Below are 7,931 nucleotides of genomic sequence, written 5' to 3' on the forward strand. Positions count from 1 at the left end.
CTTATCCTTTAAGAGCTAGCTTCTCTGTTGTCTCCTTGTGAAGCCTTCCTGGATCCACCCTCCCCCCAAAATCCCCATTACAATTGATCACTTTCTCCTTTGTTTATAACTTGGTAAGTACATATCCTGGTATTATTGCTCAATGTATAGAACTGTGAAATTGGGATTCCTTGAAGGCAGACCAGATTATACATTTGCACTTCACTGCCTAGCATGTACCTTGGCCCTGAGCACAGAGTAGGTTTTCATGTACCTTTATTGAATTTGGTTAAATCAATGATCTCCATGCAAGTGATACAGAAAGAGAAAAAAAATATTATTTCCATATAAGTGAAGGAAAAAGTAACACAGATCGAATGATGGACATGTCAGAAAAGACATCGAAAGGGGCTAGGGTGGGGGGAGGGGTTGAGGAAGGATGGGCAAAGATTCTAAATCTTACTGCCTCCAACCTCTACATCAAGAATAAGGTTGGTGGGAGGAGTCTCTCTACAGATTAAGAATGGATGGTCTGAGCTGCTTATATATCAGCCTTATTCTGAGGATGACTGACCCAGACAACTTAAAAGATTTTGAACTAGCTTTTCATTTACTTATTCTAGTGTGATGGTTAGGGTATATGTGTTAAAGCCATACTGCCCAGGTTCAAATCCTAGCTGTGTTATCTTAAGCAACTTATTAAACTCTCTGTGCTTAGTTTCTTTATCTATAATATGAGGCTAATAGTAGTTCTTATCTCATAGAGTTGTTGGTAAATGAGTTTATAGTACTTAGGTAGCACCCAGCACATAATTTGCTATACATACTTTGCTTCCTTCCAAGAAGAATTTGAGCCATATTAAAATTTAAACCACATATAAAAGAGGAGAATTATATGTGCATATTTATATTTTGTTAAGGATTAGAAACCAATTAGTAGTACAAGGGACAGAGATAAAGACAGGTATTTGCTAGTGTGTTTGGATTAGTTACTTCATTTACCCTTAAATTTATCTCTGAGTTTCCAGGGAGCCAAGGCAAAAACAGAATACATACACTATATAATTTTCATTCTGAAATATAAGAAACTATTCAAATTAGCCTGTTAAAATAATACCCCCCCCAACACACACACACACACACACACACACACTGAACTCAAGGAGGAATTTATGGTGTGAATCCCTCTGTTGGAATATTGAAGCCAGTAATCTAAAGTCATTCTCAGTTGGCATTTAGTATCATCCTCAGTTGGGCTTAATGAGAGGCTATAATGACAGTGGGAGTAATCAGGGTCAGAATAATAGCTGGGAAAAGAACAATCAACATCCTTTCTTTGTTTCTTTCTCTGCTCAGCTCAGGGCTTTCTTCCCTCCCTTTTGGCTAAGAAAACTCCCTTGAGGTCAGGGGCTGAGTTGTGTTCAGTCAGGCAAAGAGTCAGGTGGTCCCAGGTGTTTTCAGCTGCCTCTGTAGGTAGCTAGATATTAATAACGGAAGGGAGCAATGGAAATCAGATATATAAGCATAATCAACTAGGGAGCATAAATCTGCTGAAGCATGAAGTTACAACTTCACGCACTACCCAGGAAACCACCAGACCATTCAACATAGATTACTGGAGGGGAAGGACATAACACTAAAGGGGGAGATAAGCACATGTGCAGTAGGAGACAAATGGTGACCATAAAGACCTGTCAGTCGAGTCTGGGAAAAGGATCAGGTTGGATAAGGGATACAAGACCCCAGAAGATCTAGGAAAGGGATTGGTTAGGGGGAGTATCCAGTGTCAGCCTGTGGAAGCTTGGGAAGTTGATTGGTTAGTTTGAAAAGAAACAAGCCCGAGATAATATAACCCAGCTTAACAAAGAATCTTTTCTCTCTCTCTTCTCTTCTCTCTCTCTCACCTGGTAACAGGTACCTAGCTGCTGCCTTGGGCCTGAGGCATACTGTGCAGACTCTGAAGGACTAAGCTTTAATATGGCACAAAATGTCTGGACACTGGCCCTATTTCTAGGCACAATGAAGGCAAATTGGACTTTTTCCAGTCACAAAGATGAGATATTGGAAACCTCAGGGCAGTTTTATTTCCACACAAATAAACATTACCACCAGACCTCATCCTTCCTTGTGGGTCCCTGAAAATGCTTTTCTTGTGATACCACAAGCATCCCACTTCCACCAGCAACACCTCCTGCATTAGAGTATGTGGAAGCCAGGTGGGTCCCATGTCAAAAATTGCTGAGATGAGTGGAGAGAGGAATGTTATGAGATAGGTTTGAGGACTTTGGGGAGATTCAGCCACCAAACTTGAGCAGAATGATGATCTTAGTGGTAATGTGGAAGCTCCCAGAAAGATGGTCCCTGCTCCCTCTGAATTCAAAGAAGGATCTGGTGTAAATAAATATTCTTATGTAAAAACAACAACAACAACAACATTGTATAAATCCAGGAAAATTAACACCCCATCCAGCCTTGGCCTGGCTCAAGAAGAGGGGAACTTACAGAGAGGAGTATTGGTGCCATGTCAGAAGTGTAGGTGAGGGTTAGAAAGAGCTGAAATACTCTGCAAAAGAAAATAGGAGGAATCTGCATTTTTTGCTATTGAGGAGAAAAGCAAAAAATGGGGGGAGTGGTACGAGAGAGCTAAGAACTTGAGTAACATTAAAGTGGTGTGGGGTTGGGGCTGGAGCCAGTGTTATAGAGGAAACAGAGGGCATTTTTAAGAACGGAAATGTCCAACAGTCTTTTGAAGCTATTTGCAATTTTTCTGTATTAACCCCTCCGTTGACCCCAGCCATCGGTAAGCCTCTGATGCACGTGCAGACCTCATAAGGAGTTCACTTGTAAGGAAAAGGGCTGAAATCCACAGCTCAGAACAGCAAGAGCACTCATGAATTAGCAAGAAAATTCCTAAACTGAACAGAAACTCTAAGCCAGAGGCAATGATGAGAAGGAAAGTCCTCCCTACCCTCCACCCCCACTCCCAGAGGAATCGTGAAATTTTGAGGAAGAGCATTTGATCTCCCATAGATCTTAGAATGAATTTTTGAACCAATTTTAGCCAGCACCTCAGGAGCGGTTGACCTCATCTGTTATGAGGACCTTACCTGTAATGAAGACAGTCACCTCCAAAAAGAGGGTACCTGCCTGTCCATTGTGTAGTCTCATTCTCAATAATCCAGCAGCTTCTCCCTGGCTAGAGAAGGGGTTGTGTGGGGATCACTGAAGCCTTGGGTGAGGAGGAAATATGAGAGAGTGAGCACTGCAAAGACTCTCCTTATCCGTTCTATGACTCACTGCCATTTATGTATGGGTCATAATTCAATCAGCTGACTCCAGGATGTGAACACCATTTGTCCTCCTTGTTTTTGAGAGATCAAAAGAAGGAGCCTCATGGGTGGACAGTGAGGGCTCTTCTGTTTGGTTTGGAGAGAAATGGTCTGATCCTTTAGGAAACTCCAAGTGCTGCAGGAGGAGGAAGCAGGCACACAGGGGACATATATCCAAAGTAACCAGGACTCAGAGAAATGTGGACAGATAAGCCTTGGGAAAACATAGTCCAAAATTAATGGAGGGGGCTGGAATGGAGATACCAGCAGTGAGCTGGTGTTGAGTAGGCAACTGCTTGTTGGGGCTGGGAGTTCTGAGCCTGGACTGGATTTGTAAGGAAGGTCTGATGAGGAGGCACAGAAGACAAGTCCTGTATCTGTCCAGTATCTAACATTGCATGAGACATTCACAGACTGCTCATCACTGGCTTTTAGCAATTCTGGTTTCCAGCTTGGTTTAACTGGAAGGGTCATCTCAAGCAGGTTCACCACTTGCTCACTAACAGAGGCCCCCAACAGCTGTCCACAGTCAGGAGAACAGAGGGAGTCAAACACCAGATGACTGCTTACAAAGCTTAAGCCTTTCACCAGGGTCAAAGCACCTTGCCAGAACAGCTGGGTGAAGCCACAGAGAGGTAGGTTCTGTAAGCCCAGTCCATCGCTGACACTGTTTCTTTCCTCAGAAGGAGCACCTGATGAGGTTTCTCGGGGGCACAAAATGAGTACTCATAATTGTGCACAGCATTTCATGCTTACAAAGCTGTTTTACACCAACAAGTGGAAGGCTCATCTGATCCTCACCACCACTCATAGGGAAGTATCCTCTATATTTTATAGACAAGGAAACTCAGGCCTGAAGCCATTATGAGGCTTAACGTCACCCAGCGGAGGCATGGCTGTCCTTTACACTACCTGACACTGGTCTATGGCCTTGGACTTTAAGGACACAGGACATCAAGCGACTATCTGAGTGCATCTATTAAAAGCCAAATCATCATCTGTATTTCAATCTAGCTCTATTTAATGAGAAACTCAAAGAGGGAGGATGCAGAGAGCTGACATCTGAGAAGGCTGCCCACCTCTCAGCTCTCAGGAGGAGAGCGGAAAGCCACATCCTTTGCCCTGACCAGGGAATCGGTTGGTAGCCCAGAGCCTGGCCAAGGGCAGCCTGACAGCTCCGGCGTCCCGCCCAGCCACAGTCTTCGCCCTTATGAGGGCAGCGCTTCCGGTTGGCGGGGCCGTGACGTCCCGAGGGTCACGTAAGCGGTGGGTGGGGAGGGGCGGGTGCCAGTGCACGTAAACAGCGACCTCGGAGCGCAGGGTGGAGGGGGAAGGGAAGCTAGGGGAGGGGGAAGGGAAGCTAGGGGCGGAGAAGTGTGAGCGGAAAGTCGGAGAGTGTAACGGAGGGAGGGCGACGAGGGAGAGGCGGAGTGGAGGGGGAGGGGAAGCCGGGGGGCGGGGGCGGGGGCGGGCGGGCGGAAGGGGAGGTGGGTACCCCCACCCCCGCTGCCCCGGCGCCCCACCTGCGGCGCCTCTATTTTTCCCGACGACGTGGGGTCGCCTGCCCGAGCACTTCCGTCCCTGCCTGGATGCGGATATGTGTGTTGGGGCGGTCTATCTGGTCTTTGGACATCCATATGTTTTTGCAGGCTGTTCTACCTGAAGTGTCAAGGCTCCCGGCGACGATCTGTAGTTGTACACCGGATCTTGTAGTTGTACAAGAAACTTAGCGGTGGGTGTTTAAAGACATACACGTCCATCCGTCTTTTTCTCGTTCAATAAGCAAACAAAAAGACCCACTTGGTTCTGTGCTTCCAGAGACTCTTAGGAAGTCTCCGTGGCTGCGCTTCTACCAAACCGCCTCCCACAGTAGCTTCCACCAAGTGAAAAAGAAAGTGACCTGGCCTGGGGGCTGAGGGGGGAGACGCCCAAAAAGAACCGTGGCAGGACGCCTAGTGCCAGGCAGAGGCCCGGAAGCAAAAAGGAAGAGAAGTCACAAGGAGAGAAGCTCGGCCTCATATTTCAACCAGGTTTCTTCATGGAGCCTTCCGGGGGTGGGGGGTGGGGGCGGGGGGCGGTGCCCTCACTTTGCAGTCCAGCTGTGCTCTAGTGAAGCCTGGTAGGCCTGCTTTGTCCCACCTGAGATTATGTGTGTGTGGGAGGTGGGGAGAGGGGGAAGAGGGGGAGGGAGCAGTGAGTAGTAAAATGATTCCAAGATTAAGGGAGAGGGGTGCATCACAGAGGGTGTGAGAGGCATAAACTAGGACATGGCTCTGAAGAGTCGGAAACCCAAACAGGCTCAGGCCGGTGGTATGTTGGGGAACTTGGACGCCCTCCCTGGGGGAGGAGCTCAGACGTAGGGGAAAGTCCCCCTGGCCGCCCAAACTGTCCCTTCACACCCATGGTGCCTACCCACCCCCTCTCCCTCTCCTATCTGACCCACTTCCTCTCTCTACTTCCCCTGGTGGAGAATAGTCTGGGTGAAAACCTCACACACCCCAAGCTCTGGGCTCAGTGAGAGAGTGGAGTTAGAGGCCTGGGAAGAGATGGTGGCTCTCCTTGGCAAGGGGGTCTGCCCCGATGTTGCCAATTTGCCTTGGCTATGGACACCTTCCTCAGGCCTGGGCTCAGGACAGCTAGTCAAAATGGTTTTAAGCCTGGGAATTTAAGAGGCTGCAGAATAGAGGCCTTCTTCCTGGAGGGCCAACTCCCTGGGGTTGGATGATGCCAAAGGCATTGAATGAAACAATGGGGCAGCATTCCTGTTCCACCTGGGAGGTGTTTCCCCTGGTCTATGAGTTTGGGCTTTGGAGTCCTAACTCTGCCGGTACTGTGAGGTCTCAAGCAAGTTCCTAACCTCTCTGAATCTCAATTTTCTTGTCTGAAAAATAGAAGTAAAAGTTATTTGTAGTAGTGACAGTGATCGGAGAAGTCCTTTCCAGGACACCCCTTGTAAAGTTAGCGAGCATCACCAGATGCTCCTGGTTTGCCTTTGGGGGTTCCCTAGCCCTCAGTTTTCTTCTCCCTCTAAGGTACCTCATCACGTTTGCTACCTTCTCCATCCTGATCCCAACCTGGCCTTGAAGAAAGAGCAGTGAGCCTGGATGTAAAAGATGGGTGTTTGCATCCCAGCTGCACCCTCACCTTTGCCTCAATTTCCTCTTCACTGAAGTGGGGAGAATAGTTTTTGGCTGGCTTCCCTATTGTGGGAGTGGAGAGAATAAAAGTGTGTGATAACACTTTGAAAACTGCCCCCACTACCAGTTCTTCAATTGGCCAATTCTTCCTTCTCAGCCTCACCTCCTGTTTCTTTTCCTCCTCACCCAGTACTCCCTCCTGTGGGTTTTCACAGCTTCCGGCATTTTGTCCACAGCTCTGCTGATTGCTGCCCCCTTACCTCATAATTCTCATAGTGGTTTAACTCTGAATTTCCTGATGGACAACTCCTCAGGGCAGGAAATGTCTTATTCATTTCATTGCGTGACCCCAGTGCCAAACCCAGGGAAGGGCACATAGCAGGGCTCAGTTAAACCTAGTTTCCATTTGTCTATCAGCAAATCCTACTGATAGGCCAGAAGGAGGTGGCTGCAAGAGAACTTGGGGAAGCAGGCTTCCGCTTCTGGGAGGGAGGGTATAGGAAAGAGAGGTGGAAGGAGGGGAGCAGAGGAGTCTGCCCTGGTATTATTCAGACTCAAGGATTCCTGCTGTTCTCATCACACAAACCCAAGATCACCCACATCTGGACAGGGAGACATTGTGCTGACTGGTTTCAGGGTTGACAGAAACCTCTGAAAGCCTTTAGACAGGGGTGTCAAACCTGAGGCCCATGGGCCGAATGTAGCCCAGGATGGCTATGAATGCAGCCCAACACAAAATTTACTTAAAACATTATGAGAATTTTTTGATTATGTGTTGCAGTGTATTTTGTGTGTGGCCCAAGACAACTCATCTTCTTCCAGTGTGGCCAAGAGATGCCAAAAGGTTGGACAGCCCCTGCCACTATACTCCAAGGAAGTCTTTCTGTAACAAGTTCCACTTCCTCACAGCCACAGCACTAAACCAACCCCACCCCTTGTATTCTCCCCTACTACATCACAGGCAACCCGGTTTCCTCTTCTGCTGGCTTATGGAAATAAAGAACAGCTGTCCTGCGTTTGGTTGGTTTAAAAATGAGAGTTTAGCATTTAAGTCTTTAATTCACTTTGAATTTATTCTTGTGTGTGGTATAGGTTCATTTTTCTGAACATATCTGTCCAATTTTTCCAACACCACTTATTGAATAAACTATCTTTAGCCCGTTGTATGTGTTTGCCTCCTCTGTCAAATATTAATCGACTATAAAGGTGTGGATTTATTTCTGAGTGTTCTGTTCCATTGATCTATGTGTCTGTTTGAATGCCAGTACTATGCTGTTTTGATTACTATGGACTTAAAGTATAGTTTGATATTAGGTAGCGTGATTCCTCCAACTTTGTTCTTCTTTCTCAAGATTGCTGTTGGTATTCAGGGTCTTTTGTGATTCCATATAAATTTTTGAAATATTTGGTCTAGTTCTTTGAAATATGTCATTGGTGTCTTGATAGGAATTGCATTGAATCTATAGGTTGCTTTGGGTAGTATGGA

The 7,931-nt window shown here is 46.9% G+C and overlaps 1 long non-coding RNA gene across 4 annotated transcripts; it reads left to right on the plus strand.

The window, feature by feature from the left end:
* Positions 1-4,345: 4,345 nt before the first annotated feature.
* LOC128779791 (uncharacterized) lies at positions 4,346-7,597 on the plus strand. Of its 4 annotated transcripts, none has more exons than XR_008425853.1 (4): positions 4,346-4,574; positions 4,958-5,040; positions 5,127-5,338; positions 6,341-7,597. It is a non-coding gene; the product is annotated as an uncharacterized lncRNA (long non-coding RNA). The 4 variants fall into 4 exon arrangements; XR_008425852.1 differs by having other exon boundaries at positions 4,346-4,567; XR_008425850.1 differs by lacking the exon at positions 4,346-4,574 and having other exon boundaries at positions 4,795-5,040.
* Positions 7,598-7,931: the final 334 nt, after the last annotated feature.

This window comes from Desmodus rotundus, chromosome 12, assembly GCF_022682495.2.
Source record: "Desmodus rotundus isolate HL8 chromosome 12, HLdesRot8A.1, whole genome shotgun sequence".
Lineage (NCBI taxonomy): Eukaryota > Metazoa > Chordata > Mammalia > Chiroptera > Phyllostomidae > Desmodus > Desmodus rotundus.